This window comes from Acinonyx jubatus, chromosome A2, assembly GCF_027475565.1.
Source record: "Acinonyx jubatus isolate Ajub_Pintada_27869175 chromosome A2, VMU_Ajub_asm_v1.0, whole genome shotgun sequence".
In the NCBI taxonomy this organism is placed as follows: domain Eukaryota; kingdom Metazoa; phylum Chordata; class Mammalia; order Carnivora; family Felidae; genus Acinonyx; species Acinonyx jubatus.
In genome coordinates this window covers 91,052,927-91,063,928 of record NC_069383.1, presented here as the reverse complement: position 1 = coordinate 91,063,928, position 11,002 = coordinate 91,052,927, and the positions used below count along the sequence as shown (strand labels likewise).

The 11,002-nt window shown below is 44.8% G+C and overlaps 1 protein-coding gene across 1 annotated transcript in view; it reads left to right on the top strand.

The window, feature by feature from the left end:
* Positions 1-847: 847 nt before the first annotated feature.
* Positions 848-11,002, top strand: part of LAMB4 (laminin subunit beta 4) — a 111,199-nt gene continuing 101,044 nt past the window's right edge. The window contains exons 1-2 of the mRNA XM_027071665.2: positions 848-1,033; positions 2,398-2,504. The gene's annotated coding sequence lies outside the window, so the exon portion shown is untranslated. The remainder of the gene's footprint in view (positions 1,034-2,397; positions 2,505-11,002) is intronic.

The following is an 11,002-nucleotide window of genomic DNA, read 5'->3' as shown; positions in this document are numbered from 1 at the left end:
GTAAATCCATTTTGTTCCGCCACGCTAAGAAGCTCGGATCCTGTTAAATGAAAGGGAGCCAGCGTACGTTTGTAAGCAAAGAAGCGACAAGTATAAATCTGTGTTCTCTGGTGACAGTGAGGAAGAAACAAGGATAAAACTTAGGCCACAGAGACTGTCAGAAATGATGACAGCCCCAACGAAGCCGCTGATGGAAGGCTATAGAAGAAAAAATAAGCGGAGTAAAACAGCTGACTTATCGGCATTTGGAAACTGGGGGTGTTCCTTCATAAAATTATTTGCAGAGTCTCATCCCAGGAAGAGCGAAGTTAAGAGTCAAACTGAAAATGTAATGGTTTACAGTGTGTTCTATGTTGAGTCACTGAGGTAGACATAACTTTGTTTTTGTCATCCAGACCTGGCCACGAAATATTGTTAAATATGGTCTTCCTAAGCAAAATGAAATAGTTCAGTCAGTAGTATTTAGCCTTCTTCCCCCCAGCACCCCCATCCCCCTGCACTGTACTTGAGAAGATCTTAGTAAAACCAGTGGAACATATGACCTGCTGAATGACAATCCAGGGGGGACTGAACGGTGGGAAACACCGAATAGACCCGAACAGGAAGGAAGCCCTGGGAGGACTGAGCTTTTAAGTCTTCCCATTAATGATGCTCTAAGATCCAGTCTGAGCCCCGCATGTGCCCTCTGAAAGGACATGACGGTGTCCCAGCCCAGCAAAACCGAGGCCTGAGGGAAGTTGATAATACTGCCCTGACCACCAGCCACGTCTATGCTGAGGGGAAAACCACGAGAACTTCCGAGGGAAGCAGCAGCAGACTTCCCTCTTTGTCACTGGACCCCATCAAGTAAGTGTAGGGAGGCCAGGCTCAGAGATTCTGATTTTCTGTCTCAGGGCAATGGGAGAGGGAGAGATTAAGCACAGCTGAGGCTTGGCTTGAACAAAGAGACCCGAGAAAGATGCCATTAATGGAGAAGTTACGAAAATGAGGAAGATGGAAAGGTTTGAATAACAGGAGACGTCAACCGTGAACGGTGAGCGTCATGTTTGAGGTCCTGGTGAGTCACCCAGGGAGAGCGGTCAGCAGGTGGTTGGAAGCATGGAGCCAACGGTCAGGAAAAATGTGGGGTTGGAGATACAGAGCGAAGTGGTTTTAAGCCATTAAGCTATCGGAATGAGTTTGCCCGAGGAATATGCACAGAGATTGTGCAGGTGATAGAGCTCAGAGGAAACCCCTACATTTAAGGGGAAGATAGAAGAGAGGAATTTTTTCTGTTTATCTCTTTGGTATATGAAGATATAAACATTGTGTGCTTAATGACTTATATATTCACATCCAATCAAATACCGGATTAATAAAAGCCCATCTCTCCCAACCTGGGAGGTACTTGGTAGCATTTCCAGAACTTCCAGATTAGAGCATGCGCTACCAAAGTATCTAGGGAAAGGTAAAGCAGAGAGATTTCCAAGGCTGAGTGAATCGTGAAAGACTGACCTTTTCCACCCTGACAGAGAACACACATTGTGTCGTGGGCAGCAATTACTGGCTCAGCCATGATCTAGCCTCCTGGGTTTTTAAATCCATGGTTTTAAGAGTCATGGTTTCTCTTTGACGAATGTCAATAATATAAATCAGTGAAACACGCTAGTCAATTTTGTCCACAGGTTGCATTTCTGGAGGAATAAGCTTACTACTTATATTGAGGGAGACAAAATATTCCACGGACTGTTGCTTGCTCTTTCTCTGTAAGTTTTATCAGACATGGATTCTCCTCTCCAGACCACCAGAGTCCTGGGGTCTGAAGGCAAAGTCGGATGTGCAGGCAACAGACTATACAAGTTAGTGAATAATAAAAACGTCTGCATTTATCAGCCACTCTCTTCCAGGTTGAGATCCGCTTTGTAAAGCATTATGATTGCAAGTAGTAAGTGAAACAGGCTTGAATATGCCCACAGCTTTCATCTAAAGGAATTTAGAGCTGCTGTCACAGGCAAGCCATTGCTGGAGAGAGTGGGGCACCTGCCTTTGATTGTCTGAGTGTTTCTCCTTAATTTCACACTGTGGGAGGCGCTGAGGGGAGCCTGGAACTTAGTTACAAATTTGGTAGAAATGTTGCAGTTTATTGCCGCTAACCCTGACCCACATAACTCCCGGGTCACTGTTTTCAAAATTCTGGCACATCAGTGAAAGACATTTGCTGTAAAAGCAAGCTCGTGCCCTCTGTACACAAGGGGTGTGTGTGTGTGTGTGTGTGTGTGTGTGTGTGTGCGCGCGCGCGTGCGCACACGTGCGTGTGTGCGCATGTGTAGGTCAAAACCTAAGGCAAGTAACTTCTCAACTCCCCTTTTATGGCAGGTTCTAGAATACCTCCTCTCATCTTTTCTTCCCTCCCCACAGGTGCCTCAGGGGAGACGTTTTCTGCTTAAATTGACTCTCACTTTCAGGTGTGCCTTTACACGCCCCGTTTGTTGCCTGGGCCTCTCAACACAGCCTCACAAATCCCGGTAAGTCTCGCCTTCTGTCTCACTGACAACTTGGTGTTTTTTGGGTATTTTGGATTAAGTGAAGGAATCAGCAAATTCAGAATTTGTTGGGTACGTGGGGAGCCAGCATAGAGCATATATCAGAGAGTGATTATCATTACTTTCACATGAACGATAAATAATCAGGTAACGTTTATACAGAAGACATGTATACACAATACAATATCCAATGGGAAAAAGTGGTGCTTCGTGCACAGTGCAGCCGGTGACTTGAGCTTTTCTGCTCCTTGGGGGAAGCTTCCATGGATGTAATGTTCAGCAGCACAATTTAAATTGCATATTAGGCGAATACCTGTTTTATCACGGTGCTGTAACTTGTGACAATGGGGGGCAAGTTCCAATTCTATGGAGCCACCCATATCTTCAAAATATACTGTTAATATCTTAGGTGTGTATAAATCGGAAGCTTTAAGGGAAAACCTGGGGTCTGCTGGCATGGAAAGGGAGAGCTTTCTCACTTCGCGTTCTGAGTTCCTCACTGCGATGCAATTTAGGCGACACAGTTGAAATCTCTAATGATTCCTGATGTAACGTGGGGGAAAAGAAAGCACGAGGAAAGTTACATGTAAAATTTCTATGAGAACGGTCATGTGTAAGTGTGTAAAATAACCCATTCGAAGTGTGCCAGAAAAATAATTAAGGACTGATATCAATATATAGATTATAATGTCCCCCAGTGTTGGAGATTACTGTACAATTTGCAGAAGGAAGGCTACAGGCGGGCTGTTTACCAGAACTGGCTGCACGTGTGGGTCGAGCACCGTGTGGGGAAGCTTGACAGTAAATCTCTCTCCTGTCTTCATCTGTTTCCTCCACATTTTGACGACAAAATAAGAAACTCTTTGACAAGATGTCGGCTTGAGCACAGCCTGCAGGTGAGGACAGATGAGGTAATGTTCGTGGTCAGTAAATTAAAATCGATCAGCAGTGCTGGGAAATTACTTACTGTCAGTTTCACATCCTTGACTGTTGATTGCGATGCTGGGTAAGGTTTAAGGCCAGTATCCTGTAGCAACATCTATGAAACAATTACCAAAATGCAATCACTGCCTTTGTAAGTATATTTTCATGCTCCTTGTCCAAATGAGGGGTGATACTCTGCTTATTCATCCCAGTTCCTTTTACAAATGCCACGTAAGCTCACCAATGGGTTTAGCAAGAAAATGTTTTCAGGTAGCCCCTGTGAAGCTTTGCAACGTTCAGTCCTGGCACACCGGCCAGAAAAGCAGCACTAATTAGATGGCAAGCCTGGTGAAGGAGGGTGTAGAGAAGATGACCGCTGAACATAAACATGTGTTGTATGTGTAGACGTGGGTTTTACAGTGACTGGGCGATTTCAGAAAGCAGAATTTGTAAATGTCGCCAGACTGTATGCTCCAATACCCCTCAAGTTTGGGACTTAGATCATCTAAAATGGGAAGCAGAAAACTGGGAGCAAGACCAGAGCCGTGCAACTTATGGAAATGGAATGCGGGGTGACAAGGCCCCGGCTAAGGGCACTGTTGGTAATTCTTCCTTAAGGGGATGGGGCTGCTCTGTGCATTGTAGGAAACTCTTTAGAGCATCCCTGGTTTGCCCACTAGATGTCAGTAGACCCACCTCCTCTATGTGACAGCCACAACTGTCCCCAGACTTAGTGTTCTCTGTGGAGCAAAGGAACACTTTGAGAACCATTGCATGGATGACAAGTAGGAAAGCGGATACGGGCATTTCCAGTGTCATTACAGGGATCAGCCATAATCCACCTTCACTGAGAAGGAAGGGGATTCTATTTCAGGAGGTAGAATTGAGTGAGGGGGAATAGAAGGAATTAACTGGTAACAGGATGCCAAGAACCCACTTGCAAAATGGCATAGGGAAGTAAGAAAATGAAGGATGATTTCAGTCACCCTTTACCACATTTTATTGGACACTTCAGGGCGAATAATTTTAGTAGCCTAAATTAACCGGAACTAATTCACCTCTTCATTGCCCGTGCCTCACGGATTTCAGAGATAGCCGGATCAAAGGATTTGAAACCCCAGTGTTGCCACCACTTGGGTGGAGGAAAGAAAGCTGGGGACTCCAGCTCATTTTCTACCCATCATGCCTCTGTGCCCTGTAGAATCCCATGTGTGAATGCTTCGGCCCCCGGCCAGCTCTTCTGACCTGAAAGCTGTAAAAACTTCACAGGATATGATTCAGGATTGTTTCCCTAAGGATCGTTCTAGATCAGTTCTAAATGGAGACAAGGACCGAGAATGGATGAGCTCCCTTAGAGTTTCTTCCAGCTGTAACATGAAAACAAACTTAGGAGTGCAGAGGAGTGATTACACCTATAGCCCTATTTGTCTCCCAGGTGCCTTCTATCACAATATTTAACTCTTCAGGTTTAAAGACACCCCTAGATTCACGCTGGGGCTCTGGAAAGCAAAGAAATGTGGAAATGGGGAAAAAGTCAGGAACTAGAAGCCACAGAATAAGGCTGTGGGGAAAGAAGCAGGAGAAAGATGAGCCCCGGTGAACACCCAGGATTGGGAATTGACACGAGGATTACGAAACCAAGGCCAAAGCAGCCCCAGCAGGGACGGGCCCCTCCAGGGCACAGTCAAGGCGTTCAGGTCAGGACAGATGAGGTGAAGGTGGTGGAAGATCCAGCAATAAAAATCAAGCTACAATATGCTACACATGCATTTAAAGTCAAGGTCAGACAGGGATGTATTTTAACACCAGTGCAAGCTGCAATGAATTAAATTCAACAAATGCTTTTGATATTTTTCTATGTACTTCTGGGGACAAGAAGATGAAAGTTTGCCTTCAAGTGTTTACAATCTACTAGGAAGGTTTAGACAAGGTCATAAAATTTAAGAAAACAGAATGCTTGGGGTGCCCAGGTAGCTCAGTCAGTTAAGAGTCTGACTCTTAATCTCAGGGTTGTGAGTTCAAGCCCCACATTAGAGTCTGCACTGGGCATGAAGCCTACAAAAGAAAGAAAAGAAAAGAAAGAAAGAAAAAGAAAGAAAACAGTATGTTTTTCTATGGTTACGCATTTACCCAAGAGAAATGAAAATACATACATCCATACAAAAACTTGTAGATAAGCTTTCATGGCAACGATATTCATAATAGCCAAAAAGTAGGAAAAAATGTCCATGAGTTGATGAGCAGATAAACAAAATGGCATATCCATATACTGGAATATTATTCAGGAATAAAAAAGGAATTGCAGTACTGATCCCAGCTACAATAAAGGATATACCTTGAAAATATTATGCTAGATTTTTAAAATACATACGGGAAAAAAATCTGCATAGTATTCTATTATAGTAATGTATCATAAATTATTTAACTAGTGTTCTTTTGGGGTTACATAGGTTTATCCAATTTTTTAATGTTAGAAATATTGCAACAATAAAAATTCATGTACACTTAAAAAAAAAGAAAGAAAATATTATTCTAAATGAGAGAAGCCAGTCACAAAAGACCACATATTGCATGATTTCATTTACATAAAGTATCTAGAATGGGCAAATCCACCAAAAGAAAGTAGATTAATAGTTCCCTGGAGCTTCGGGGAGAGGCGGACAGGGGTGGGGATATCTACCAAAGAGTGTGGGTTTCTTTCTGGGATAGGGAAGATGTCCTAAAGTTAGCTAGTGGTGATGGTTACACAACTCTGTGAAAAACTAGAAGCCGCTGGAAGGGTGAATTTTATGATATGTGAGTCATCTTAGTAAAGGTGTCCCCCCAAAATAGAGAGTAAATATACTTTATGCCTTACAAGAGATCACAACAGCCATGGAGGTTAGAATACCCACCCCCCCACACACACACACACTCAGACAGATGAGGACTTTCATAGGAGAGACCTCCTATAGGAAAGAAAGAAAACTTTTTTTTTTCTGTTTCCTGTCTGGAAGCTCATTAACAATATAAGAAGCTTCTATTCTAATCGAAAAATCTTTCTTGGATGTTGAGAGCCAGAAAAAAGCCTTCACTGACCAAGCTCTAAGAAGAGCATTCAGGGGCGCCTGGGTGGCTCAGTCGGCTGAGCATCCAACTTCGGCTCAGGTCATGATCTCGCGGTCCGTGAGTTCGAGCCCCATGTCAGGCTCTGTGCTGACAGCTCAGAGCCTGGAGCCTGTTTCAGATTCTGTGTCTCCCTCTCTCTGACCCTCCCCCGTTCATGCTCTCTCTCTGTCTCAAAAAAAAAAATAAACGTTTAAAAAAAAAAATAAGAGCATGCACAGACAGGCCCGGTCTAGCTGACACACAGCTCAGTGAAGGGTGCCCCCACCCACCTGCTCTGTGCCCCCAGTACCACAGCCTGGGCCTGCAGTGCCTTAAGTAGGGGGCCACCCAGACCACACAGACAGCTAAGAATGCACGTGCCACAGGGTAGGTTCTTGTGAAGTGTGACAGCCGTCCCCAGGAACAGCACCATCTCTGTCCTTCAGAATGTCGCCCTGGAGTTCCTGAGGTTGGTGGTTCTCAAACTGGGACATACACCAGACTCCTCTGGAGGGCTCCTTAGAGCAGAGTGCTGGGCCCCATCCCTAGACTTTCTGCATCCATGGGTCCTGTGCAGGATCCTGATCATTTGCATTTCTGAGTATTTCCCAGGTGACGCCGATGCTGCTGAGCCAGTAGGGTGACCAACATTTGAATGTGCCCAGAACTAAAGGGCATTCCAAGGACCTCAGAAGTTTCAGTGCTAAAACCGGAAACGTCCCAGGCAAACTGGGATGAACTGGTCACCTTGTTAAGTCCACAGACCACACTTTTAGAACTACCGTCTAAGGAGACGGGATCGGATGTATATTTGAAAATGTGACCGGGAGGAATCGAGGATGACCCTCACGTTTCTGGCTAAGCAGGCTGGGCCATGGTAACGCCAGGGACTCCCAAACTTCGCTGCATGTTGGAATCACCTAGAATCTTTAAAAAAAGAAAATTGTTGCTGGGACCCCACCCCCAGATATTCTGATTTGATTGGTGGAAAATGTTTTAAAGCTGGAGTTTTAAAGCTCGTCAGGTAATTCTAATGGGCAGCAAAGTTTGGGAACCATTGAGTATGCCCTTCCTGTAGGACAGAATCCAGCAGGAGGGCAGGTATGTGGGCAAGTTAGTGAGTTTTAGGTGTTTACCAGCCATCAGTGGCTCTCAACCCTGGCTACATATTAGAATCCTCTGGGGGTTGGGCACCTGGATGGCTCAGGCAGTTAAGCCTGACTCTTGGTTTCAGGTCGTGATCTCACAGGCCATGAGTTCAAGCCCCGTGTCAGGCTCCATGCTAACAGTGCAGAGCCTGCTTGGGATTCTCTCTCTCCCTGTCTCTGACCAACCCTCCCCCCCCATCAAAATAAATAAATAAATAAATAAAAGTTAAAAATCCCCTGGGCAGCATCATAAACACTGGCACCTGAGTGCCATCCCAGCCATTCTAATTCCAGCCATTCTAATTGAATTGGTCTGAACTGGGCCTGAACGTGGGCAGTTTAAAAATCTCCCCAGGTATATACATGAAATATTTGGCCTTAAAAAGAAAGGGGGGTGCCTGGGTGGCTCAGTTGGTTAAGCATCCGACTTTGGCTCAGATCATGATCTTGCAGTTCGTGGGTTTGAGCCCCACATCGGGCTCTGTGCTGACAGCTCAGAGCCTGGAGCCTGCTTCAGATTCTGTGTCTCCCTCTCTCTCTGCCCCTCCCCTCTCACATTCTGTCTCTCTCTCTCTCAAAAATAAACATTAAAAAAAATTTTTTAAGGTAATTCTGGCATGCTGCAGCACGATGAACTTGAAAACATTATACTAAGTGAAGCAAGCCAGTCACAAAATGACAAGTACTGTATAATCTACTTATATGAGGTGCCTGGGGTAGTCCAGTTCAGAGAGAGGCAGAACGTAGATGGGTGGTTGCCGGGGGCTGGGGGGACCGGAGATTGACAAAGTGTTTAACGGATAGAGAGTTTCAGTTTTGCAAGATGAAGAGAATTCTGGAGCTTGGTTGGGCAACAGTGAGAATGTATTTCCTATGTACTTTACAATGATTAACACAGTGAATTTTGTTTTACATGGATTATATCATAAAATAAGCAAATATTTAAAAAAATTTTTTTAATGTTTGTTTATTTTTGATACAGAGACAGAGCATGAACAGAGAAGGGCAGAGAGAGAGGGAGACACAGAATCTGAAACAGGCTCCAGGCTCTGAGCTGTCAGCACAGAGCCCGACGCGGGGCTCGAACTCATGGACCGTGAGATCATGACCTGAGCGAAGTCGGACGCTCAACCGACCAAGCCACCCAGGCGCCCCTAAAAAAATTTTTAAATGTTTATTTATTTTTGAGACAATGAGAGAGACAGAGTGCAAGCAGTGGAGGGGCAGACAGAGGGAGACACAGAATCCGAAACGGGCTCCAGGCTCTGAGCTGTCAGCACAGAGCCCGCCGCGGAGCTCAAACTCATGAACCGTGAGATCATGACCTGAGCTGAAGTCAGATGCCTAACTGACTGAGCCACTCAGGCGCCCCTATAAGCAAATATTTTTAAAGAGGAGTCATGAAAAAAAAAATCTTCCCAGGTGCTTCTAAGGTGCCACCAGGGCTGTGACGGTGCTCAGCCCACATTATCAAGAAGCTCAATGATTGTGTCATTCATGCCTTCACTGAGAAACTGGTGATACTCCTTGAGCTAGTATTAGTGAGAGTATCTATTATTACTAAGAGAAGTATCTATTCTAGTCTAGTTTGGGTTCCTCTTCTAGCGCTCTCCTTCTTTTTTTTTTTTTTTTTTTTTGATATTTAGACAGAGAGAGAGAGAGAGAGGGAGGGTGAGCGTGTGAGTGGGGGACAGGGAGAGAGGGGGAGAGAGAGTATGCCAAGCAGGCTCCATGTTGTCAGCACAGGTCCCGACGCAGGGCTCGATCTCATGAACCCCTAGATCATGAGCCGAGATCATGAGCCAAGTTCAAGAGTTGGATGCTTAACCGACTGAGCCACCCAGGCGTACCCCGCCCCCCACTTCCTTTTTTTCAGGGCAAGTCACTCTTGAACTCGGCTGATGCATGCTGGGAAACTCACTGTCTTGTATCATGATCTTTGCTGTAGCTTGAAGATAATTCTAGAACTGAGAAAATTCCCAGAAGTCTATTTTCATCACAGAAATGTGATGAACTGTGATACTAAGAAAGTTTGTCCCCCCAAATGCCCTGAAAAAGGCACTCCTTTCATGCAATCTTTTGTTCTGTGATCAGCATGGTAGTTCTGCCTCTTTCTCTCTATACCTGGGTCCTTAGAATTGTGCAGTCTACATCCCTCCCACCTTCCCCAAAGGAAGGAGATTTTTGCCCATGTTCTGTAGTTGGAAACAGTCTTTCAGTTTGGAATATGCCCTGGGAATGGTCCCTGCTGGAGAGAAACAGGGATGCCCATGATCTTGCCAGTGTAACTTCTTCGATTGCCTTCAACCCAGAGGCCAGATCATCTCAAGCCCTGAATTGTAGGTCATTCACATACATCAGAATCTCACTGAATTCGGTCTCTTGGGTTATAGAAAATATTTTCAAACTTTGCTTATATTGCCCATTCTTATTAAAAGAATAACTAAGCTGTTAGTCTTTCTGGGCAACATCAGGCTGGGACAGGTGGTTCATGTTGTCCAAAGTGTAGCCAAGTGAATGACCAAAGCCACATGATCTGACTGTGGAAAAGGCGACAAGAAAGCGCCACCTAGAAAAAGTGCTCAGGTGACCCGTACAGAACGGACTTTCTGAAGGTTCCATTCTGGATTCTCCTGTGGATCTTAACAAGGTTCTGTATACAGTCATCAGCCCAAAACTGCAGACTTTTATAAGAGAGAGAAAGAGAGCTCATTTTCAGTTCGAGATGCTGCAGGGGGCCCACTGCTTCTCAGTGAGTCATTTTGTTGTGTTGTTGGGCGTCCCATTATAGCCCAGGCTGCGTGTGCTAAGAACTTGGATCGCAGAACGAAATTCACCTAAGATCAGGCATTAAAAAAAAAAAAAAGACTTCATAAGGAGGATGGTGTTTGAGTTTAGGAGAGTGGCATTCAAGGCAGAGGAAACAGCAGGAGAAGAGGGTTCAGAGAGAGGTGATGTGCCAGTAGAGTGCCAAGCACGTCAGATTAGAGGGATTTGGAACGTGGAGGAGGGAGGAAAACACAGGATTTGCTAGGAAAAGCCTCGAAGGATTGAATGGCAAAAATAATTCTCACCTGTAAATACATGGAAAAGCATTTTTGTACTCACTACTATCCAAATAAAAGCATTAAAATAATAATGAGGAGGACTGATGAATGGATAAGATGTGGGGTGTGTGTGTGTGTGTGTGTGTATGTGTGTATACATACACGCACAAAATGGACATTACTTGGCCATCAAAAAGAATGGAATCTTGTCATTTGCAACAACGGGGATGGAACTAGAGTGTATTATGCTAAGCAATATAAGTCAGTGAGAGTA